Consider the following 25,785-nt stretch of genomic DNA (forward strand, 5'->3'; position numbering starts at 1 on the left):
CTGTCACTTGCTTTAGCTGTTATGTGGTCCCTGAGAAAACCCAGAAGCGTGAAGGATGTTCATTCTTCCTGAACTATTCAAGAGCAAATGGGTAGGTTGTGACTTTCAAGCCTGAGCAGCCTTTGTCTGAGAGACCCAGCAATAGTGTTTTCTGGCCAAAAAGGGTAGAACATGTGCAATCCGAAGTCTAAAAAGAAAAAAAAAATCAGAGTTTCAGCTTGAGTAAGTCCTCTGAGTTGTTCTAGGAAAGAGAAATTATACTTTTGTGTGAGAACCCCGGCCTTGCTTTGGGGTCTCATGTGGTGGTGAAATTCCTCCTCCAACCCGTGCTTCCAAAGAAAAACTCCGCAGGCTTAGCTGTTCGGTCTCAAGGCAGTTTATTGCTAGTTATCTAACAGATTATGTTCTTGGACTGCGGCTATTTGGTCAGAGGCCTGGGTAGAGGCACACACACACACTGACATCCTCTCTATCTGCTGTCTTCTTCATCTCTCTCCCCGCCCAGGGCTGCTGCTATCTTTTATAAGATATATTACGTATAACATGTTTACAATTATTCCCCAATACCTACTACCTACGTTGCCAAGTGTTTTTCTATTCTAAACCAATCTGTGAGTGCCAACATCACCAAGAACATGGAGGTAAGGAAAAAGAAAGAGGAAGAACAGGATCAGCCCACTTTCCTCCATCTTAGAACTTCTGGCCCCCATGTACAAAGTGAAAACCCCCCTGTACATGTGTTAAAACCCCCCTGTACAATACTAAAAAAATTTCCCCTCTACTTTGTAACTACTTTTACTATACTATCTAACCTTCTGTGATAGCTTGTTCCACCGCCAAAGTTGGTAATTCATTCCATGGCTCAAACTCAAAATCACAGCTGTTTTTCAGCTGTCTGCCAGGGTCTAGAATGCTTCTGACCAAGGCCTGGAACCTCTAAAAATGTCTGAGAGACATTTTGAGTTCCCACACTTTAGTAAAATGATTTAAACATACCTTTTGTCCTCTATTAGACTGAAGAATAGGAAACTCTTATAAGTCAGTTGGTTCAAGTAGTGAAGAATGGAAATTCTGCTTCCTAAATGCTTATTCTGCTTAAGTTTATGAACATGTTGAAACATAGAGTAATTGCAGGCTTCAGAACTATTCTGTTACTTAGAAATAATTAAAAACAATCATGATAAAGCTCCTTTTCCCATGAGTTGCCTATTAATGAACTCTGATGTCACTTCAAAAAATAATTTTAAGGGGAGATTTGTAATTGATAGATTCCATGGTTATAACAGTGTTTGAGGGTTGTTTTCATTCTAGAGTGTTGACAAATTTTCAAAATTTTAACAAATCCTGCAGGTAGAACATATGTACGTGTCGAAACTGGATAGATGAATTTAAGGGAAAAATGAGTAATTCCTTGGGGATTTTTACTTTTAAGAAAAAACAAGTTGCAATTATTGAACTATTTTTTTTCTGTAATATAATCTATCTCACTAGAAGTGCAAAATTTTAAAGATGGTATGCAAGGTTTGTAAATGCCTTCTACAAATTGTAAGTAGTATGAAAACTTTTCCTAAATCAAATGAAGATAATTTTGCTTACAGAAAAATTTAGTGTTTTTTTCAAAGCTTTTGGAAAACACTTCTTACCAAAACATTAAGAAAAATTTAGTTTAGAGGTTTGAACAAGAAAAGTCATGAAGGAAGATTATAATTTTGAAGTGGAAAAAGCCTTGTCATTGTGGATGAAACTGGGATTTGCTAGACCTGGTGTCCTGTCTCCAGCATACTGAGCATTGTTGGAATACTGTAATTTACCAAATGTACACGTGAGTATATGAGTATCTGAAAGGATTGCACATAAATTCTATAAATTCTATATATACATATAGGGATATATGTATATAAGTCATGTGTACATAGGACATACATATATATCCTGTACATTTATACAGGATATTACTTTGGGAAAAGAACTTCTGTTATCTTTATAACTACTTGGGTTTTTTTCTCAGATGTAGTTGTAAGCAATATTATTGTCTTCTCTACATAAACCAGATGTAAAATGTGAACTTCCAGCTTAATGTAAAGGATTCAATTACATGTTTTAGTCTTCCTAATATCTACCACTAGAATGCTTCAAAGGACATGTAAAGTTCTTTTTATGATCTTATTTATCTAGTACATGGTAAATGTTAGCTCTAGGATGCAAACTTGGATTTCAAAAATATTCAAAAAAGTTATTGAAAGGAGACTCTTTCTTTCTGTAAGGAAAATCACAACTTTCCTTTAACTTCTGAATGTGATTTTAAATCTCAGTGACAGAAAGAAACATTCAAAGTTAAATATCCCGTTGTGGTTTCATCTCACACTTTGAAGACAGTGGTAGGAGGAAATAAGCATAACTTCATTGGCAGACAATGACAAATTACTTTTCAACCTGTTTAATTTTTTGTATCTGAGATTAGTTTTCTACTGGAAGGTTTCATATTCTTTTATCTGGTGTAAATCTTCCAGCTTATATTTTTAAACAAACTCTCTTGTCAAATTTCGTTTTTGAGGAATCTCAAATACCATGCGTCTCCCTGCCTTATGCTATTTCTAGCTTTAGTAAGGGAGGAGAAAAAAAGAAAAAAACAAGAAAATAAGATATTGAGGAGATATGTCTTCATGCTACTTTTTTTCATTAGATAGGAAAATAAAACCCAGAGATCCAGCTATGCTGATACTTTGCCTCTGACAAAGGCCACTATCATATGCAAAGCCAAAGCAGCATCTAATTTTTCCTGCTTTATTGTCCCTGCTTTCAATATAATCAGAAGATGGAGACATCATATCCAGCTACAGCTGTTATTTATTACTGTGCCTTCAACTGAGCAGCGGGACAAAACTGGTTTTTCCCACTCTGATCTCCTGCTTATGAGCCATGGCAAAATACCTCAAGCTTTCTTTCTGCAGTTGCCATTTATACCAATTTACTGATCCAGAATCTTTGTACCAAATGAACTGCTGATCATCTCCTTTGTCATTCCTTGCCTTGCCATCTTCCAGGTAACTTCTACCTAACCTCATCCATATCCTTGGATTAAGCATCTTGTATCAATTGCTGGATACAAGAAGCAAGAGTCCATACTGTTCTTTGTGCTCCTATATTTCTAGGGACTAAGTTTACAGGGTAGAGAGGATTGTCTCCTATTTTTTCTCTAAGGTGAAAATGCATAGTGAAAATGTGTCTTTGGGTGCTGCTACATTAATAGGAAAAGCTCTGCAGAAGATACATAAAATACCTTCAAGGCGTAATTCAATCTCAACTGCCCCAAAATAAAAAAGAGTTAGCATAGTACTGCTAGTATGGAAGTAGGATGGAGCAAATTTGACAAATGAAACCTAAATTATCAGGGGGGAGGGTGTTGCCGTGCGAGACTGGCTCCAGGCGGATGCCTGCAGGAGCACGGCAGGAGGAGGGGAGAGGTGGGGCCGCTTTTCCCCTTCGGCTCTGCAAGGCTCAGTTCTAGCGCAGGAACGGACGAAATGGCGACACAGGGCTCGGGTGCAGACACGTGTTTATTGTGGGAGCGTGTTCCCGAGTCACCAGGACACCGACCGGGGGCTGGTTATACCCCGTGCCCGGGGCGGGGGAAACCTGAGCCACGGACAATGGGGATAGGACGGGAGGCAGGGGAAGCCCCAGAGACACCAGGAAGGCAGGAACAGCGATGGGAAAGGTGGCGGGGGGGGTGGGGGGTGGGAGGGGGAACAGGGACAGACTGCGTGGCAAGGGGAAAGGCAGGGGTCAGGACAAAGGACTGCATGGCGAGGGGGAAGGGGCGGGCTGGGTTGCAGGACAAAGGGGGAATGTGCGGGAAGGAGGGAGGGGGAATGAGGGGAGGAAGAAGAGAATATTACAAATCCTGCAACTCAGTCTTTTGAATTTACATAAAGGAAAGGGAGTTCTGAGGTAAAAACAAATTAGCAACGTTACAAATTACTGAGAAAACATTAAGTTGAGAGACATCAGAAAGTGATACACCAATCATAGTTACAATGCAAAAAATCATTTCCACATTACAATCTAAGATAAAGGGTACAAAATTATCATAAACACATTCTGCATTGAGGATGAAAGCAGGATTCATGATGTGATGCTTGTGGTTTTTCGAATTCTAGCAGAGCACAAGCAGCGACGTGGTTTCTCCAATTTGATTATTTGATTGTGAAGTTGGCATAGCATTGTGGGCAGCAATTAGAGAGGATGATCTTTCCTTCTATAAGATATAACTCAATCCAAAAAGCTATTTCCAAATTATCACAAGCAATGGGGAAAACTTGTATTGAAATGATAAGGGAACTTTGGGCAAGGTACATTTAGGAGATGGCATACAGTGGTGAACCTGGTCACCACTGTTTCAGGGGAAAGTAAACCCTGGAGCCCTCATCCGGGTTTCCAGCTCCACTCCCTTCGAAGGGCCCCCCCCCACAGCAAAGGGGAAAGCTCTCTTACAAAGGAAGGTCCTCTAATGGAGGGGCCCCTCTGGTGATCCCTCCCATCAGAGGGGGAGCCAGAAGAAGGACTGAGGGATTAATCCAACCTCACCTCCCCCCCAATAGGGGCTGTCCTTGCTGCAGGATGGTGCAGGGACATTGAGGCTGGCGGGAAAACCTGGGCAGAAGAGAAGGATCAAGGCAGGAAAATGGGATCCCTGTAGCGTAGCCAGTGCAATCTTGGGAGGGGGTGCCGGGTGCACTGCATCTCGCCCGGGGAGGCACGGCCAATGCCACTCCTAAGGGAGGATAACAGTGTCTGGCAGGGCGCTTGGGGCGGCTCGGCTGCTGCCATCCCCAAGGGGATTTGGTCCCATGTGAGACTGGCTCCGGGCAGACACCTGTGGGAGCATGGTGTGAGGAGGGGAGAGGCAGGGCCGCTTTTCCCCTTCAGCTCTGCGAGGCTCAGTCCTAGTGCGGGAACAGACGAAATGATTGCCGCTGCCTCGCTCCAGAAGACTCCGACCGATCTTCCCTAGGCAGCCCTAGCTAGCCGCAGCCGATCGCGAGGCGGGCAGGCTAAGGCTCTAGCCGCTGGACTGCAAGGCAACTTTGGCCAGGGCCTTCGTGGGTTCCACGAGCGCGGACAGTTGCAGGAGTCCAGGAAAAAGACACAGAAGGTCCAGCTCCGGGAGCAAGCTCTGGTATTTATTAGCCCAACGGGGCAGAACAGCAAACCAAAGCAAATCCACAACGTGACAACACGGAAGGTGGTGCTAGCCGGAGCTGGCACAGAACTGAACTTGGCATGGGATTTTACAGGGCAGGGGGAAGGGAAAACAACCTCCAATCAGGGGCTAGCAGGGGTGTGCCAGGAGAGGGGGACCACCAATAGGGGAAAGGTAGGGGAGGGGTCCCAGGTCCTCGTCCAACCACTCGGTGCCCTGGGTAGAAGCTTCTAGATGGGGGGCAAGGAACACCGAGTGACAGACAAGACACCTGGGAGGGGTAAAGGGAAAAGACTTTGCCCCTTCCAGGGTGATGGACAGATACTGGAGAGGCGGGAAGGGAGGACAATGGCGGGAAAACTAGGGAAAGAACCATTACAATGTGGGGGGGAACTGGGATGAACCAAATATTACAAAACATACCAATAACAAATATAACTGAGCAAATATAACCAAATAGGAACCGAAAACACACCACCACAAATGATGACACGGGGCTCAGGTGCAAACACGTGTTTATTGTAGGAGCGTGTCCCTGAGACGCTGGGGCACCGACCGGGGATCGGTTATACCCCGGGGCTGGGGGGGGGAACATGAGCAGTGGCCAGTGGGGATAGGATGGGCGGCAGGGAAACCCCGGAGATCCCGGGGAGGCAGGAGCGGCGAGGGGAAAGGTGGGGGGGGCGGGGGGCAGGGACCGACCCCGTGGCGAGGGGGAGTGGTAAGGGAATGCAGGGTCAGGATAAAGCACCACGTGGGAAGGGGGAAGAGGGAATGGAGGGGGAAGAAGAGAAAATTACAAATCCTGCAGGAGGGGGAAAAGAAACCAAACTCCAACCCTCTTTTATCTACACCTCCTGCCCTGCTTTGGCCCCCTTACTCCTTCCAATTTCTTAACTCATGTAAGAGAACACTATGTCTTATTAAATAAATGATACAATGGGTGTTGGAGATTCTATTCTCAGCATTTTAGACTGGGCAGTAGCTGAGAAGCAATGAAATAGGCAGTGTGAATTCATAGTCACAGAATAGCTCAGGTTAGAAGGGACCTTAAAGGTCATCTAGTTCACAATCTGCTGTCCCATGGGGTAGGATGCTGATTTCATTAGGACCTTTCCCTATGCCAGACCTCCACCTATCTTGGTCTTCAACACTTCCAGGGATCAGTCATGTGCTCTCAGCAACCTGTTTCAGTGCCTCACCACCCTCACAGTAAATAATTTCTTCTTAATTGTTAATCTAAACCTACCCTCTTTCAGTTTGAAGCCATTGCCCCTTGTGAAAAGTCCCCCCAAGCCTTCTTGTAGATGCCCTGTGGGTGCAGTTAGTTCACCATCAAGCCTTCTCTTCTCCAGGCTGAACAATCCCAGTACTCTCAGCTTTTCCTCATAGGAGAGGTGCTCTGTCTCTCTAATCAAATTGGTGGTCTCCTCTGGACTCACTGCAACAGGCTGATGTCCTTCCTGTGTTGGGGAGAGCAGAATTGGCTGCAGCACTCCAGGTGGAGTCACATGAGAGCATAGAGGGGTTTCCATCTAGCTAAAATAGATGGCCACTGGCATTTCCATAATTGCCTCAGTCTGGGGTGTGGAAACCTGTGCTTTCTTGTTCCTATTTGGCTTTTTTCTTTGTTCAGAAAAATGACCTCTAGGCTTTGTGCTTTACTGGTTTAGTCTTTCTACTTTCCTGTATTTGGCATGCGCATAGATGATGTTTGATTCGGTTAAGTTCCTTTAGGAAGAGGTGTGTGTTTCCAGCAGATCTTTGTTGACTGGGCAGACATCTTTATTACTCTCCTCCCCACCCTGAAGTTAGGTAAAAAGACATCAGCTAGTACTCATCACTTTGTAAGCATGATATAAAAATGGAAATATCTCTAGCAAGAAGAGGGAAAGGCAGCCTGGGATGGTAATGGCTTCCAGTGGCTGCTGCCTGTGTTTTAAAAAGCAGCTAATGAGAAGCTAAGGAACAAATTGTGGCAAAAGATCAAAAGAACACCAAGTAAAGCTGGTAATGAACAACGTGAGAAGTAAATTACGGAAAGCAAAAAAATGTGTGGAAATGGAACAGAAGAATTGGTCAATTTTTGATGTAAAAGGTATTGACATAGCAGATCTTTGAATGTTTATCTTCCTTCTTGGGGTATGTGCAATATGAGTCATTGAGTTACTTTCTACCTAGTGTGATAAGATTAAAACACTGGGGAAATTTAGAAAGGAAATTATAGACATTATACAGAGAATGACCTTTATCAAGGATGCTGTTTTGATTGCATGAGATACAACTCCTTACCAGTAGGGAAAAATTAGCATCCTACCCAGAGAAATAGGATCTAAATGTGGAAAAGAGGTTGATGAGTTTTGGAGCTGACTCTTCTTGTCTCATATGGTAAAGAATCTATGTATACTTCTTTTCTTATTATATCAGAGAAAGATCACATAGGTTGGAAATCACTGTTGCCTTGCAAGACATGGGAAAATAAACTCTCAAATCTAGGCTCCATTCAGCTGCTGTGCAAAGCAACTTCCAAAATGCTTAAAAAATTTGATTTCTAGTTTTTTAACAGGGTAGTTTTATTTTTGTATTGAATTAATGTCTTAAACTATGTCATTTGAAATCCTGTAATCCTGGATTGCAGAGAAGACCACCGTAATAATGATATGTCTAGATGTGCTTTTTTTTTTCCCTTCTGGTTTGAGAAGCTATTATTATTGTGACTTGCCAGAAGAAGCCTAAAGCAGAAAAAAAAATTGACAGTCATGGTTATTTATGGACATCACTGATGTACAACAGTAGGAGTGGACTGTGTAACTTTATTTTCTTTTTGTTCCTGTCAGCACAAATCCAACTATTCTTCTGGTCTGATCAAATGCTCTTGGATCAGGTAATTATTTAATAAAAGTATTGGAAATCCTTGATGTTAGTTTATTTCATAAAAATAGAGATTGTTTCCAGTCTGCCTTCCTCTGCAACTGGCATTTTATCACCTTGTATTAACTGTGCAAATTACCTGATATAAAAGCTGAAAAGTACTGTGAAAGAGGACTGTAGTAGATACCTGGACTTTTACAGGCAATACTTCTGGGAGAAGTGGGATATACAGTCCTTGAGCAGGGTATTATGGTATAGCTGACTTCTGACTGGTTGGCTTTAATTGGTTGGGTTATCTGAGCACTTTCTGGTTACTGAATGCACATTTTACAGTCTCCTTAGTAGCATTGACCATCTTTTTTACCCTTTCACATATGGAAAAATAGGAGGGAATTCACTCCAGGGAAGAGAAGATGATGGTGGAGAGGAAGGGCATCCACATTCAGTGTCTGAGACACGTCCTCTCACCACCAAAAACCCCTTCCTCTTGCTGTTGAGTGACTCCAAATGTTGGAATGGGCAAAAAGAGAAAGGAACAATATCAGATATTTGGAGCTTGTATGTAGGAGAAGCAAACTGAGACCATTGTAGGTAGCTTTTTCAGCAGATTAGGTAAAACATTAAGGATTGCACTAAAAAAAGCAATCACTGAGAAGCGTGTGGTTAGCATTGCCAATATAAAAAGAGATTAAAAGAAATTTCTAGATATGTCAGACTGGAATTTTTAAAGTTCACATAAAAGAGAACTGGTATTCCAGTAGAAGCTAAAATAATTGCCTCTGTATTTCATTTTTGTCATTCTTCAAAGCTGCAAAGTGGTAAGAAATTACAGTATTAATGTTCCCACTAAAGGTGAATGAAAGCTGACTGTTTCTAAGGAGACATATCCACTATAGTAATATTGCTTTAAAGTAAGAACTTGGAATTACATTTGTAGAATTTATAATCCAAATTTAAGCAGACCCAATCCTTTCAGTGTTCTATTTCTATGTTCATATTTTAGTATCTCTGATGCTGATATTATTTTTATTTTATAGGCTTAAGGGAATGCCTGCTCTAGTTGGAAAGTTTTCAGAGAATAAAGTTTTATTTTTAGATAAAGTGAATCTGACCCAGATAAAATCTGGACTTTAACTTGGCAATTACATAGTTTCAAGCAATGAATAGCACATCTGAAGAGAGTGATGAGTTGAGCTTTTTATTTTGCTAGTTATTTGATATGCAAGGATGTGTCATTATGCACAGTGTATTTTTCTTGCATTGGCATATTAGTTTGTGGAAAATTGCAATATATAAAAAGCATAAACAGGATATATGTTAGTGTTTTGTGCTTAACAAAAGCATAACTAATTGCATATTGTTTTAGGTAACTCAGCAAGATTTTGTTAGTGGAGGAAAAGGAGGTGGAGACTTGTGCCCTTTATGGGAGGGAGTGTGGTATTTTAGCCATTCTGGACAGCATTTAGCACTAAGCCTTATTGCACCTGGGAGGCACATCTGTTACACGGTTCCATTGCACTTTTGCCAGTAATTCTGCTTTTCCACAAACTATCTACAAGTAGTAAGGCGATAAAAGAAGTCTATCTAATTCTCAGCTATGTAATTGAATTATTTCTAAACTTGACTCATTAATGGAACTCTTGGGATGTGACATGTGATGTTTACTGGGAGAAAGCGGTGATGTTCTCCTCTGCGTAATTTGTTTGCCCATGTTTGAGTGTCAGTGTAGGGGCGAGTGGTCATGAGTTACAATGAGCAAAGTGCACAAATGGTTCTGTGAAATGTTGCTAGCTGATGTATCCTATGGCACTGAGGTTTTCCATCAGAGAAAACTCTAGACTTAAATATTATTGGTTTGCTTTAAATTTCTGTTTCTAAAGGGATGTTAATAGAGTTAATAATGTTTCTTCCTGCTGAAATATTATTTAGAAGAAAGTGACTTGTTCACTAATTTCCTTGGTGTAAAATTTGGATTTTCAGGAATGATTGAGCCATTTTTGTTCTTACAATTGTACAGTTTTTAAGGCACGTGGTATCAACATTCTAATTTTTTAATAGAGTAATTAAGGAGTGGATGATGTATTGCTAATACCAATGCTTCAAAAAGATGAGCTTTATTTCTGTGATGGGAAAAGTATTATTATCAAGATTTACTCTTCCTTTTATATATTCATATATATATATATTATTCATATATATATATATATATAATGAAAAGTCCCCTTGGCTATTAGGCCTTCTATGTGATGAGATGCATTTCTTTTAGTTAATTAATGTGCTTGAAATAGTGCTTTATGCTGTGTACTCGTAGAAGAAATATATATATTTTTAATATGAAGAAATTGAGCAATAAACCTTTTTTCCCATTTCCATAAGGAACTAGTTTAAACCTCATAAGACGTTAAAATTACTGCATTCAATGGGCATTAATTTGTTTAGAAAAAATGGCAGCCAAATAAAACCTGTGTAGAGTCTGTAAGACTAGAAATCATGCTCTCATTTTGAAGAGACAATTAAACTTAGAAATTAATCTAGCAAGGTTAAAAAAGCTTTAATGAACTCTGATGAGGTTGGTCAGCACCTGTCTCAGTGTTAGCAGTGTAGTAGAGTGATACAACCTTTTCTTCCAGACATGCTACATTCCTGCTGTAGTATCCTGCTATGCTGAAAAATCTGTCTTATCTCCAATGCAGACACTCAGATTTAGAGCAGCATGAATACCTTTGTTTTTAGCCCCTTTAAATCAGGAGAAATTCTCCCAGTTGTTGGTAGGGATCTTGAAGCAATTTTGTAGCTGCAGTCCAATCAGATAATGCTACTCTCTAAGGGGTACAGTGAACACAGAGAAGAAATATTAATATCACAGCTCACCCCAGAGGTGACTGTATTTCAATTTGATAAATGGTTTATTATCATCATCATCTTATCTGTCAAGCTTTGAGTGTATTTTGAAGACTTTGGGAAGAATAAATCTCTATAAACATTGATCATTGCCATTCACAGCAGTATACCAAATGACGTATGCTCTATTAGACATAGCCCAAAAAAAACTAATTATTGTGTTTTGGGGGGAAGTAAAAACTTTTCTTAATTGTTTTGTCTTCATGTTCTTGTTTTATTGTGGTGATTCCAGAACAGCAATATTGTATTCCTGCAACAATTCCTCTTATTTTCCAGCCTCAAGTGCCTGCATCAGCCTCCACTGTCATCAGAGCAGATTAGTGAACTTGCATTACCTTAAAATGACGGTAACAGCTCAATCAATGTTGCAAAAATTTGATAAGCGTTCATATTGAACATTAAATGACTGCTTTGTTTTTCTGTTGCACAATTTTGAGTTAACTGCAGTTTTAATAGAGTGCTTCAAATACAACCAGGGCTGTGCAAGTTTTCAAGTCCTTAGTGATTATTTGAAAATTATGCCCAAGAAATCTTTAGCCTTGAAAAGTGGTAAACTGACATTTGAATGTCGCCATAATGCTTTCCTCTAAACTGATTGTGGTTTTTTTTTTGTTTTCATGCATGTACACACACAAATATGTAAATCTAAACTTTTTTTTTTTTTTTGTCTGTTGCTATGATTTGGCAATTGTACTGACCAAAAGGGATTTGTTTCAGGAGGTATAATGCTTAGCAATATACTTTCACCCTTCAAATGAAGTATACTGCATGAGTATCTATAAGAAAGTAAGATGCTGTGGCACTTGCTTGACTGAAAGTGTTGGTTGAACTAAGTTAATTTAAAAATGAGGCTTTAAACTATATAAGTAAAACATATTCAGCATTTCAAGGCCAGATGTATTCTGCAGTTTTTCCAAAATGTACATTCTCTAATATAACTAATTTTGGAAATTTTGGCTAAAATCTAAGCAGAAGCTTAAACCTGTGCTATATAGTAAAGATACATTAAGTTTGTGATTCAGTTTTAGACTGCTTTAAATGTAGTTTGGGTCAATGTTGGTACCTCTGACTTTGCTTTAGACAGTTTGAGAAAAATGGCTGTGTCTATGCTTAAGGACAGGCACGTTGACACAGTAATGCCTCATTTTCTGGTAAACCTGGAAAGGCAGGACTGCAGGGAGGTGCACAGAAACTTGCTGCTCTTTCACATATCTGGGTTTTCTGCTGCAGGAAACTAAAGTGCACTTTCATCTCTTATCCTGGCATAGTCAGAGTACGTGCTCAAGCACCGGGGCTGAGATGGAGCCGGTAAAACTCTGGGCTCTAAAATTTTACAAGATCAGCCAAATTGCTTGACAAGACTTAAAAATAATACTTGAGGCTTATTTCTGAATATTTCTGTCACCCAAAAAAATGAAGTGAAACCTTTGAATACCTACCAGATCCTTTACAAAACACTAGACAAGGTAATATTCTGTTTTATTTGAACATAATAAAACAATACCTCACAAGGGACTCTAATATTAGCCATTTCCTTACCTTTCCAGGTCAAATGAAAAAAGGTCCATATGTCATGTTCTTTCTCTTGAAATTACTTCCACTGCTTGCTTTCCTGCCCTTGTCTAAGCTGTTAAATTGTTTTTTAATGAATTGATTGCAGCTCACTTAGTATAAAAGCTCATATAGAAGTTGGCAGATATGGCAGGAACTTCTAAACATCTTCTGTTCCTCAAATTTTTCAGGAATTCAAGTCAGTTTCCTTGTCTTGAATAGGGTTGAAAATAAGCGATTGAAAATTATGACAATTCATTTATCACAAAGTTTTCCTATTTTTTTTCTGAGCTTTACAGGGGCTTTTGTTTGATATTTGGCAGTGACACAAATTTGCCATGCAACACTACTTCCTCTTAAAAAGTAACAAATAAGTTCCTTACCTATGCAGGATGGTAGTGTTAGGACATAATGAAAGGTATCTGGAATTAAGGTCTTTCTCATATATAATAAAAAACTGCTTGGCAGGTAGCAGAGCTGTTGAGAATAACACAGAGGTATAAAGCCTCTTTCTGGAAGAGTTGTTTTGTTTTTTTTTTTGAGAATCTGTCTATTTTATCATAGGCTGGTTGGGCTTTGCCTCTTTGGTCTGATGTAAGAGAGAAGTATACCCACTTGGGATATGTCTCATTCTGATGACATTGAATTACTATCTTTTACACTAAATTACTAAAGCTGCTTGCTTGTGCAATTTGTTGTAACCTGGAATCTTGAATTATGTGCATGGTAACTTCTTCATAGTAGATCAGTTTCTGCCAGATAAATATTTTGCCTGTCTTGGAAGAAAATTTAATTTTTTTTTTTTTGTCCCTGCTCTTTTTAGTCTATTATGTTAAATTTGTTGGAAAGGGATTTTTACTTCCTGATGATTTCTTGTCACAGAAGCCATAGCAAGATATTTGGATAAAAATGGCAGAACAAGTGAATAGCTTTTACTCTTAGTTTATTTTGATAGCCTTCTGTAGTACTCTAAAAACTGGCCTGCCACCTCTTCCCAATTTGTAGTAAGATTGGTTCAGTATAACTGATTTGAAGAAATTTGGAAAGTCTTTGAATTTTAAATGTTTCTGATGAATGTACACGTGATGTGTTCCAAGCTGTAATCCAACTCCCATTGAAATCAATGGCAACGCTGCCATCAATTCCTATGGTGCAGAAGTGGACTTACAATGAGCTATTTAATGTTTCACTTACCTAAATTGTCACAGCTTGAAAGCCATAGCAAAGAACTGGTGGGGTTGTGGAATGACTGGAGGTTCTATAAATGTAATCAAAAGGACCAGATTGTGTGTGAGAAGCTGTTTCATCTCAATCTCTTTCATCTACAGAAGCCTTATAGAATTTGTTTAGTACATTCTGGCACACAGAAATGCACAGTCAAATGCAGTATTTACAATGGCTCTTCAGAACAAAAGCAGATAGATGAATAATTTTGCAGTTAAGCAGCTATAATTCAGCATTTTTAATTTCCTCACATTCTGTCACAAAACTCCTAATGCAAAAGTCTTGTTTGTAAACCATATCTAACTGGTTTTATTATCTCCACAATTATAGAAGCATATATTTGTTTCTTGGAGGAGACTGAAAAGACATGCTCTAATATTTATGGAGTATTATAAATTAATGAAGACTATATCTTATAATATCTGGTTTAATATAAAAATATTTTTCATATATCTAATCTTAATTTGTTGTTCAGAATTTACAAGAATTATATAATAACTGATCTCAAATGGTGGCTGAGAGGGGGTATTTTTTGCTTTTTTTGTTTTTCCATGAGTTTCTCTCAGCTGTTAAAATAAATTGGGGTTAAATACAATGAAAGGTCCACTAAACCAAATGAACAAATAAATTGATATTCTTTAAAAATTCTGACAAAATATGAACAAATTGTAATAATGTTAGATATATTTTCTAGTCCAGTAAATTAAGTATAAAGAAGTGCATCATCTTCTTTTGAAGAACTTACAGACTTTAATGATGGAAGGGCTAATACATGTACTGTGCATGTTACAACAAGCTGTCAGCAAGTCGTCCGCAGCAAGATGGGAAGAGGTGCAGTGTATGTGGCATAGAGCTGATTTCATGATTGCCTGGTGTTGTAAGCAAAAGACAGCTTTGAGTTCACAGGTAAGCTCCTATAATGTTTTCTTTGAATTTTGGCATTCTGAAAAACAGTTTGGAACCTGTACAACATTAATAATCAAATCATAGCCTGGTCACAGCACGCCTCTTCAACCCCAGTGAACTGAATTGTGGCAAACTTAAAAGTTGGTGCTGCTAGAGAATTTTTTAAAAAATTAATAATAAATGAGGTGTCAATGAATGAATTATCCAGAATATTATTCAGTATATTCAGGCTTTGCCATATTTTCCTTTCTGTTACTGAGTCAAATGCCTTTTGTGTGATTGTGTTGACTTACAGCATTTGCCATATGATTGTAATAACAGTTTTGTAAAATGATTAATATATTATCCCTCTCCCCCTTTTTCCTTAGTGTTGGGAAGGATGAACAAATATAATTGCCTCACAAAAGATTTACAATAGTACAGCCAGGATGAAAACAATCCCCCCTGCTGGTTGGACAATACCCTTACCTACATATAAGTCCAAAAGTCAAATGGATTGTTCCATCTCAACCCCCAAAATGTATGGTTCATCCCACACCTGCAACCCTCCCCTGAAACATCAAGTGTCTGTGACCCCATTGGCCCAGCCCACCTTGAAGGTGGTGATAAGGGGTCTCTGAATGGCCAGATGCTCTCTTGGAACCCCCACCCCTTGGAACTTCCACCCTCTCCTGGAGCATCCTCTCTACCCCTTGTCCCTCCCCTCCCCCATTCCCTCAGGCCTTGCCACGTGCTGTGTCTGGCAGCTCCAAGCAGGACCTTTCTCCATCTATAATAAACCTGATATTCTAAGAGCAGCCTTCAGAGATATCTTGTCTCCATTCATCCAAGCTGTCCTGGACTACAGGATTCCCTGCACTTAGTTCTGAAATATTAGCCTAAATTTCCTTCACACTTAGTGTCCTTCACTCAGACATGATTTTGCACAGTTATTCTAGCAGCAGATCTCTTCTCAGACTACCTCTTTCACTATCCTGCCCACTGTTGATTTAAAATGTTAACTGAAAAAATTAGATTATTGAATTAGGGTTGCCTTGTGTAGAAAATGTCCTAGTAAAATTCTGCTGTTGAAAAGTTAAGATGTTAGGAGTGCCTGTATTTCTTAGGGGTAGTATATATTTTAGGGGTTTTGTTTTTAGTTGGTTGCAAAATGAAAGGAGTACACGGAATGATAATTATTAAATTTGAGTCATATATTTATGCCTGTAGTAGAGAATAATGAACAAAATCTGTATTCTCATCTTACTTACATTGGTCCTATGAGCTAAGTTCCTGTATCCAAGCAATAAAGAGGAAGAAAAAAATATTTCTCCTGAATTTTTCAATTTTCCACCATCCCTAATAAATGCTAATTGTTGTTTCTAGGAGAAAACTTGTGTGAAAAATCTTGAATGTATTTTTTTTTTTATTATTCAGGTGTTTTTTCATATGTGTAAGAAAACCCAATGCTTCTGGAGACCATTCTGAGTAAACTATTTGGAAGGATATGGAATGATGTAGGAATAATCTAGAAAACCAGTAACTTGAGCTTCTAACTGCTCTTGAAGCTACAAAGGGAAGTAACTGGTAAGAATTAGACTTTAAAATAAATGGCCAAGAAATGGTGATATCATGGGACACTATATATCAGAATCAGTTAACATGCTACGAGAAAGGTCATATAATGAAACTGTATTTTATCAGGTTGAAAAGTTTGAACATTATAGTGATTTATTTATGACACTGATAAAGGATAAACAAGAGGAAATATGGGCCTCAAGTCAGCAAGCTGAAGGAAAATTGACATTGATTCCTTAAAGGATGGAATCTGTAAGGTCGTACTTAAGACAATGCTTTAAAAATTTCTTGTCACTGGGTGAAAAAAATGCCAGAAAACAGTGTCAACAAATCCCCAAAAGGGAAACTGTTGACATCATCATGTTCTCATCTTGTGTGCTTAGTAATGGCAGCATCAGGTGCATCTGAGCATAGAATATGACTTAGAAAGTTACTTACAAGTAGCTTTTTTGTTTGTTTGCAACTGAGTCATGAAGCAGTTCTAAGCACAGTGAGTGGCATGTAGTCTGAATTTGGGTGACTGCAATGCTGTTATGAGACAAAGACCAGGCAATAGGATTAACCTAAAATTTTGGAACAATTAGATGTACATGAATATTTTATAGATAATAGCAAAGCAATGAACTTTAGCAATAGTGGGTCTAGATAACTTTTTCCTTTTTTTCTTTGCCAAAGATGTCTCCATATTTTTAAACTAATGTTTCACAGCATTGGAAACTCACTAGATATGTATAACTGTAAAATCCAGGAAAACAGAATTCTATTGCAGAATTAAAGAAGAAAATGAATTATGGAACATAGGGACCAACTCCTTCAGGATGATTTTACCATTAGTAATGTTGAATAGGGCAAGTGCAACAGTAAAATGTTAATGAGGCCATTGATACTTTGTTACAATGTTCATGCACAAATATGTATGTACAAATATGTGTAAGTGTATATATATAGCTCTCAGCTCCTGGACACTAGCATGTCTCTATATAATAGATATATATTTTCTAGCTCCTTTTTGCATGACAGTACTACTCAAAATATCTTCTAATATATCTGCTAAGTTATGAATGTAGTCTATCAATGACTTTCATGAGCTATTTAATCTGTTTTAACAGACAAAATTAATTTGAATGCTTGTCTGAGGGAAAAACCAAGTGTATCTATCTTAAAACTTGCATTTCCAATTGCTAATCAACAATTGCTAATTGGCACCAAAGGCAGTTGAAGTGAATATAAGTTTGGCATTTTTTCCCCAAATTTAGTTTTAAGTCTGACCTGTATGGACTCTACACTTTGGCATGAGATATCTATTTGTGTAAACAAGGCGAGAGAAGGTAAAAACAGCTTGCCTCTGAGTCATAGGATTTTGACTTTCAGAAGTAAAAAGTAATGTTAATAACCTGGGGCAAGACAACAAGAGGTGAAAACTTGAAATTATTTATTAAACAGAATAAAATTGTCCTCACTGTCAGTTCATAAGTTTGCAAGTAAGTTGTATTTTGTGCTAACACAATTAAAAAAAAAAACTCAACAAACATATCATCACTATGTCTCCATGAGAAAGTTGATTCCTTACAGCAGTTTCCAATTAAAAGTACACATTCCCTGACTGAGGCTTTCAGTATTTGCAGTTAGTCTGACTCGAGCCACTCTAATGTTAAGAATGACATGACTTTTAAATTTGTTTAACAACTAAATATTAAATTTAGTGTTTCCTTTCATTTTTAATGAAACTATTACTTCTATTACCTAAAAATAGTCACTTCAACACACCTGATTATATAAACAGCAGCAGAGAACCTAGTCTTTCGAAACCTGTTTTGTGTGTACACAAATATTTCTATGTTGTGTTTATATGTGTTTTGTATATGATACATATACATGTGTCCATTGTGTTATATTTTAAATTAACACAGTATTTTCATAGAATTTATTTTTGTATGCAGAAAAGTTTTCTCCTAGTGATCAGCTGCTATGCTAAATAAAACTGGTTATCTAATTAAAGCGATCTCAAATTTGAAGTAAAGCTTTTCTTAAGAATATTTATGAATATCTTGGTCTTAAATATAGAGAAATATTTTCCCTGTAGCACATGTTCCTCATTGATAATCAGTATAGTGGAAGGAAGAAGATAGTATTCTGGGGGTGTTTTGGTGCCGTTCTGCAGGGGTTTTTTGATAATTGTTTGCAGTTGTGTGTTTTGGGTTTGACCAACAAGCAATCTCTGAGCAACAGCTACTTTGGAAGAAAAACTTGCCATTTTTACTGCTGAACATGATGATATATTGGCATGAACTCTTTTCGCCAGCTTGAGCCAGCTGCACCAGCTGTGTTCCCTCTCAAATTCTTGCCCACCCCTAGCCTACTTGCTGGCAGAGACCAACAAAGCAACTGAGAAAGTTTTGAGTCATGCAACTACTTCTCAATAGTCAGAACTTCAGTGTTACCCACTCTGTTTTAGCCACAAGTCCAAAACATTGTATCACCAGGGCTCCGATGCAGAAAATGAACTCCATCCCAGACAGACCCAGTGCAACCTTCTGCTTCTCTTACCCACCATGGGTATGTGTAATGATAATTTCTTCTTAGCAGTATTTCCATATTATTTTCTTCCAAATACTTTTATATATCTAGAAATATATTTTGAATGTTGTCTTTGTCTGAATGATTTTTTTGCTTGTAAAATTCATTCTCTAATAGTCTGACCAGAATAATGCTCCACCCAAATCCATATAAAAACACGTTCTTCTCCATGTACCATCTCCAAGCTTGCTTAGTAGCCTCTCTTTAGCTTTGAAAGCTCCTCCTTCTAAGGACCTTGCTTTGTACTTTAAGGTGTACTATGCATATGCAGTAGCTTAGAGTTTCTTCTAATTGGTTTTCTCCTGCAATTCTTCAAAGGGTAGATAAAAGTCCAAAGGTATTATAGTGCAGGTATAATACAGATGTATTTATTTGAAAAACTACAACTGATTTTTCTTTAAGTTCTTAATTTCTGTGGATAGAAAAAAATTCACTTCAATTTTTACCCCCAATATTTTTTTCTGTTTTTCACCTACATCTGCTTACTATTGATATATTATACCAAATCCTGACTGAGAAAAAATTATGTATATACAAACTTAAATTTAAGCAGGTACTGAAAGTCAAAAGATATTAAAGCACATGTTTAGAGCTAACTCTGAACTGAACTGAGTCAGCAAGATCTTAAATAGTAATATTCCCATGTTACTGGTCAGAGGTCACATCACTTATACGTCCTTTGTCATTTTTAGTTATGAGGTTTGCTGATGCAAAAGGATGTAGTATTCATAAACTATATACTTTATACTACATGAAAAATGCTGCCTTTGACACTTTTGATATTCTGGATGTTCTGCTATGGTGTATTTGGTGCCCTGTTATAGCAGTGACCCCGAATGAGCAACTCACATTTCAAATGACGTTATTTTCTGTTCTCAGTTATTCAATGTTTCTTCACCTCAAAATCTCACTCTGGCTTTGATCATCTGTAGCGCTTTCCATAGCACACAAAGGTGAAACATGCACTTATTAAGCAGCAGTCACTGCTGCAAAACACCCTCACATCCTCCAACAGAAGGCTTCAAGCTATCTATTTTGGTGTAAATTCACAAATGAGATGCTGTAGGCCAGATGTGGCCCATGAAGTATTTTATGTAGCATCACAGGTAAATTTTCTTTCTAGTCTCCCACACATGGTAGACAGCGGCATTGCAGATTTAGTTGTGGATGATTTAATGGCTTGCTCCTCACAAGCATTCACTCTGACGTGTGGCCATCACTGTAATGTCTAGAAGAAAAAAATATCCCTAACTCCCTCTCATGACACTTCTGAAGATCACAAATAGGAGGATGATTTCTGAAACATTAAAAAGAGTTTGATGCAGAACATTGTCTGAGGTCTTCTTCATATGGCCTATAAACCAAGCTGGAATGCAAGTCTGTTTGACTGATGTGGTTGAAATTATCTTTTGCCATTAGTCACAGGCAGCAGACTGACAGTGGGATGTGCACAGATGTCATGGTTTAACACTGGCACAATGCCAGTGCCCCCATGAAAATGCAACCTCTCAATTGAATGCTGTGAAATGCGATCAGGAAACAGCAGAGTAGGCCCAAGCTTAATAACAAGGGAAAAAACTTTATTAAGCTACTACTACTATACTACTATAAAGAAAAAAAGAAAAAAAACCCCACAAAATTCAAAATTAAAACCTTTCAAACATTCCTCCTCCCACCACCCAACTCCAACAAACCACAGCGAGATACAACCTCAACCCCAATTAACTTCCCAACCTCCAGATAATCAATACTCAGTCCATTGAGGGAGAGAGGAGCCTCTCCTGTGCCACAGATCCCCCAAGAAACACAGCTGCCATATCCCGTGTTTCCATGTCACACATGGCACTGCCTGGATAAAAAGTTTGCCATGGTGACCCTTCTCCTTTCCATGCACAGTGCTCTCACCACCAATGCATGGATGGACAGACTGCTTTTAGGATTTTTCCTTTCAAGGATGCTCTGCCAAGAGGGAAAAAACAACAGTTCAGTTTTTCATTTTTGGGACCGCAGTCCCCCCCATTTTCCCCTGGGGCTGAGGGTCCAAGAACAGAGATCTTCTCTTCTTCTTCTCTGAAGACAGGGGGCACCACCACAAACCCCCTAACTTTTCTCTGTTCGCTCCACTTCTGTCTTTTCCCAGCTGAAGCAGGTCTCTTGGCTCACTGGCATCCTCCTAAAATACAGTCTCTCTTGGAGGATAAAATTGGTTCAGTCTGTGGCTACCAAGGAAAATGTCCAGCCAAAAAACCACTCCGACATCTCCTCCCACCTAGAATTCCTCCTTCCAACATCCCAGAGTCCAAGCTGTCTCTCTTCCTCTCTTTCAAACCGAGGAGGATAAAAGTTTCACAAAGCTTTCATTTCTCAGGGAAGGGTTAAAAGTCCCGACTCCCTGGCTGGCTCTCTGCCTGGATTCTCCGGCTCCCACGGGCAGCTCGGCAACTTGTGGCTCCCCCCGCTCTTCTCCTTCCCCATGGTGTAACGCTCACAAAAACTGCTGTTGTCTCTTCCTCTCTCTCTCTCTCTCTCTCTCGACTCTGGGGGAACGGAGACATCCCAGATTTCTCCACCCTTCCATCTGCAGGGGCCAGCCCGGTTCCAGCCCCTCCACCCTTGGCCCACCTCAGTCAGGCCATGGGCCTTCCCCTCCCCACCAGCCACGGCCGGGCAGGGGAGAGGCTGCACTGCGGCTGACCGGAACCAAAGAGAGCGAGTTCCCCTGGGAATTCTGCTTTTAACCCTCTGTGTTCTCAGAGGCGTGTCCACCTTCAATTGGTCAATATCCAAATTGACCTCTTCCTTCTGAGAAAAATTCTTTTTCCGTGTCAAACCACGACAACAGACCACATTTTTGCACATGCATAGTATTGTTTCCTTCATATATCAAAAAAATGGCACAGCAATTCTGGCTGGTTTTTTTTGCAAATAAGTGTACTGGGAAGATGAATAAAAACCAATTACTAGTATGCTGTTCTTAAGCTGGTTGTTGTTTGAAGGCTTTGCCAGCTCTGTAATTGCTCTCAGACTAATCAATTATACAAATTTTCTTTTTTACAAATTAGAGCAAACTGCTTACCTAACTTCCTGATTATTGTGCTTTTATATTTTCTTAAAGCTTTTAGATTAATTAATTCTTAGAGGAACATAATTTTACAAGTAATTTTTCAGTGAATGTTTTCTGGAAAACAGTCATTAATCATTGCAATGTATGACCTCAATCATACATTGTTTCTATCTTATGCTTTTATATTAATCAGTAATTAGCTTTGCCTTTTATTATGGCCTACATTTAAGAAGCAAGCTTTGGTAATTGCACCTGTTGTTTGTAAATAAATAAAATACTTGGTAACTTCTTATGGTACCTTTCTCCAAAGGTGCTAAATATCAGAAATAAATGAAGGAAAGTTGAAGATACCATCTATGATTAATTAATTGTGTGGGAGATGGTGTGTTAGGCATAATGTTCCTCCTGTGTCAGCATTGACACATGTGGAGCATGCAATGCACTGGACCAGCCTGCAAATTTTAGTTTCAGACTGCCTATGTTGGGTGGTTTGTGAAATTCACCTAAGTCCTTAATAAGTTCAGCATTCAAACCCAGTTTGTTCATCAGCCTGAAAACAGCTTATTTCTCTAACATTACAGCTGAAAATATGGAATTGTTCTGGTATTAAAAGAAATACAAGATATTTTGAAAACATGCACAGATACATGGATATATATGTAAGTAAGTTTATAAAATTTGTAAATAGAAAAAATATTGTCTATTTTTCTGGGTTGGGAGAATCTACTGGCAGGCTCTTCCTTACTTAGTGTGACCTTGATAAAGTCTCTTAAGATATCTCCTCTCAGCTTCCTTAATTTTTAATTGAGAGACTGATACACCCCTGCCTTACATAATGTATAAGTTGCATCTTCTTTTGCTGTGTATTTTAAGGACTTCAGGATTAATGGGTTTAATTGGAGAGGAAAAGCAACTAGCATCTTCTGTCTTCCATTCTGACTGAAATCCTCTCAATGTGAGATAAAGCCAAAATATAGTAGAATAATACAGATCAGAACTAGAAGCGAAAACCATCTATTTGTCCTACATTTCCAGATTTGTTTTGGCTTAAAAGTCAAAAAAGAATCATGCATGTGTATTCCTAGCTACAGAGCAATGGAAATTTTTTTGGTAGTTCAATTTTTAAATACAACCACAACTATTAAAGAGTATAGTTTTTCAAAAAAGAGCATTAAAAAAATTTGTATTTTAACAAATCTAATGCACATGCAGAAAAAAAATATCTAAGAAATTAATGTGAAGTGCTTTTATTTTGATTCAAAATGAATGTGTGGAATTTTGGTCAGTCTCTTCTATGAAGGCTGAGCTACTTAAAAAGGTGTAACTGAGTGATGGTAGCTCACATTTCAGCCTTTCAGCTGTGATTGGCCAGATAAGGTATTTCCTACCATCAGATGTACTTCTAGCTTAGGTATAGTACGAGTGATTTATTTCTGAAGCATTTTAATGTAAAACAGTTGCAGTGTGTAGAAAAAGTCACTTTTTAGAGTTTGTATTGTGTATGTTGCTCATCCATAGGTTCCCAGATAAACAAAATCTTGCTGGAAGAAATATATTTCATTCTGGTATAACAACTGTCTCATAAAAATTGTATGAGTTGTGCAAATTGTTATCCCCTCAGTGAGTTTCATCTTGTATGAAACTCAGCAGCCATAACCTCACATGCACATCACTGCATGACCTTTCAAGTAGCCATTATGATGTTGGACTAAGGGTGTTTCATGAAAGTGACATCAGCAGGCATGAAATATTACTACTGTTATAACAAACCAATATGATGTCACTTCTAGAACTGAAATGTTAAGTTTTGAATGAGCTGTTTCAGAAACCAGATAAAATTCTTTAATCTAGTAAATAAATTAAACTGTTTACTATGCGTATTAACCTAGCTCTTCTGCCATCTTTATTATAGTACACTTTTAGAAATATGTATTTAAACTGAGAAGACCAGTTCAGGAGTTTGAAATAGCAAAACCAGCTACCATGGATTTTTAATCAAGTGACAAGCATAGATATCTCAGGCTAGGGATCAAACTTGTTTCCTAAAAAATGAAAACATTTCCCATGATTGTTCATCTGGACTGGGATATAAAATGTTATCTTGAGAGCTCACAATTTTGGAATAGAAATAAGCATACAGTACTATTGGATGGAGGCTGGTGTGAGAAACAAGACAATCTTCACTTGTTTGAACTTCCTACTGCTGTTATGATATTATTGTATCATATTGCGCCTCTGAAACCGGATTTATTTTTCAATGGCTGAAACATCTTCTGTGATATTCATTTAGGTATGTTCTTTTAGAGAACAAACTTGTTAGCACAGAAAACAGCTTACTGAAATGCATCCAGAGAGCTTTTCCTGAACTAGGTGTTACACATGTGCCATGGTGGTACATCTTAAGAACCCCTTCCTTATGTTCATTAAAGTGCATGTGGTTGCCGTGCAAGACTGGCTCCAGGCGGATGCCTGTGGGAGCAGTGCGGGAGGAGGGGAGAGGCGGGGCCGCTTTTCCCCTTCGGCTCTGCGAGGCTCAGTTCTAGTGTGGGAACAGACGAAATGGCGGCACGGGGCTCGGGTGCAGACACGTGTTTATTGTGGGAGCGTGTCCCCGAGACACCGGGACACCGACCGGGGGTTGGTTATACCCCGTGCCGGGGGCATGGGGGAACATGAGCCACGGACAATGGGACAGGAGGCAGGGGAGAGGGGCAGGGAGACCCCGGAGACCCCAGGAACAGCAATGGGAAAGGCGGGGGGGGCAGGGACCGGACCGCGTGGCGAAGGGGAAGGACAAGAGAATGCAGGGTCAGGACAAGGGACCGCGGGGGGAGGGGGAATGGGGGGAGGAAGAAGAGAACGTTACAAATCCCACAGCTCAACCTTTTGAATTTACATAAAGGAAAGGGAGTTCTGAGGTAAAAACAAATTAGCAATGTTACAAATTACTGAGAAAACGTTAAGTCGAGAGACATCAGAAAGTGATACACCCATCATATTTACAATGAATGGGGCAAAAATCTTTTCCACATTACAATCTAAGATAAAGGGTACAAAATTATCATAAACTCATTCTGTATCAAGGATGAAAGCAGGATTCATGATGTGATGCTTGTGGTTTTTCGCATTCTAGCAGAGCAGAAACAGGCAGCAAACAGCGATGTGGTTTCTCCAATTTGATTATTTGATTGTGAAGTTGGCATAGCATTGTGGGCAGTAATTAGAGAGGATGATCTTTCCTTCTGTAAGATATAACTCAATCCAAAAAGTTATTTCCAAATTATTACAAGCAATGGGGAAAACTTGTATTGAAATAATAAGGGAACTTTGGGCAAGGTACATTTAGGAGATGGCATACAGGGGTGAACCTGGTCACCACTGTTTCAGGGGAAAGTAAACCCTGGAGCCCTCATCCGGGTTTCCAGCTCCACTCCCTTCGAAGGGCCCCCCCCCCACAGCAAAGGGGAAAGCTCTCTTACAAAGGAAGGTCCTCTAATGGAGGGGCCCCTCTGGTGATCCCTCCCATCAGAGGGGGAGCCAGAAGAAGGACTGAGGGATTAATCCAACCTCACCTCCCTGCCAATAGAGGCTGGCCTTGCTGCAGGATGGTGTAGGGCCATTGGGCAGGGGTGGGGCTGGCAGGAAAACCTGGGTGGAAGAGAAGGATCAAGGCGGGAAAATGGGATCCCTGTAGCGTGGCCAGCACAATCTTGGGAGGGGGTGCCGGGTGCACTGCATCTCGCCCGGGGAGGCACGGCCAATGCCGCCCCTAAGGGAGGATAACAGTGTCTGGCAGGGCGCTTGGGGCGGCTTGGCTGCTGCCATCCCCAATGGAGAAGGTTTGGGGAAGTCTGTGGGGAAAAGGGAAGCGGGGGCTTCGCAGAAGCTGAGGGGGAAATCTACAGGACAGGGGCCTGATGCGTGGATGGGA

At 39.4% G+C, this 25,785-nt stretch overlaps 1 long non-coding RNA gene across 3 annotated transcripts in view; it reads left to right on the forward strand.

Moving 5' to 3' along the window:
- Positions 1 to 25,438, forward strand: part of LOC146767596 (uncharacterized) — a 74,480-nt gene extending 49,042 nt beyond the window's left edge. The window contains exons 2-4 of one of the 3 annotated variants that reach the window (XR_014954792.1): positions 8,041 to 8,087; positions 11,252 to 11,322; positions 14,489 to 25,438. This is a non-coding gene — a long non-coding RNA (uncharacterized LOC146767596). Of the gene's footprint in view, positions 1 to 8,040 lie in introns of all 3 variants that reach the window. The other 2 variants (XR_014954790.1, XR_014954791.1) reach the window with 2 other exon arrangements.
- Positions 25,439 to 25,785: the final 347 nt, after the last annotated feature.

This window comes from Lonchura striata, chromosome 4 (assembly GCF_050655825.1).
Source record: "Lonchura striata isolate lonStrDom1 chromosome 4, ASM5065582v1, whole genome shotgun sequence".
NCBI classification, from domain to species: domain Eukaryota; kingdom Metazoa; phylum Chordata; class Aves; order Passeriformes; family Estrildidae; genus Lonchura; species Lonchura striata.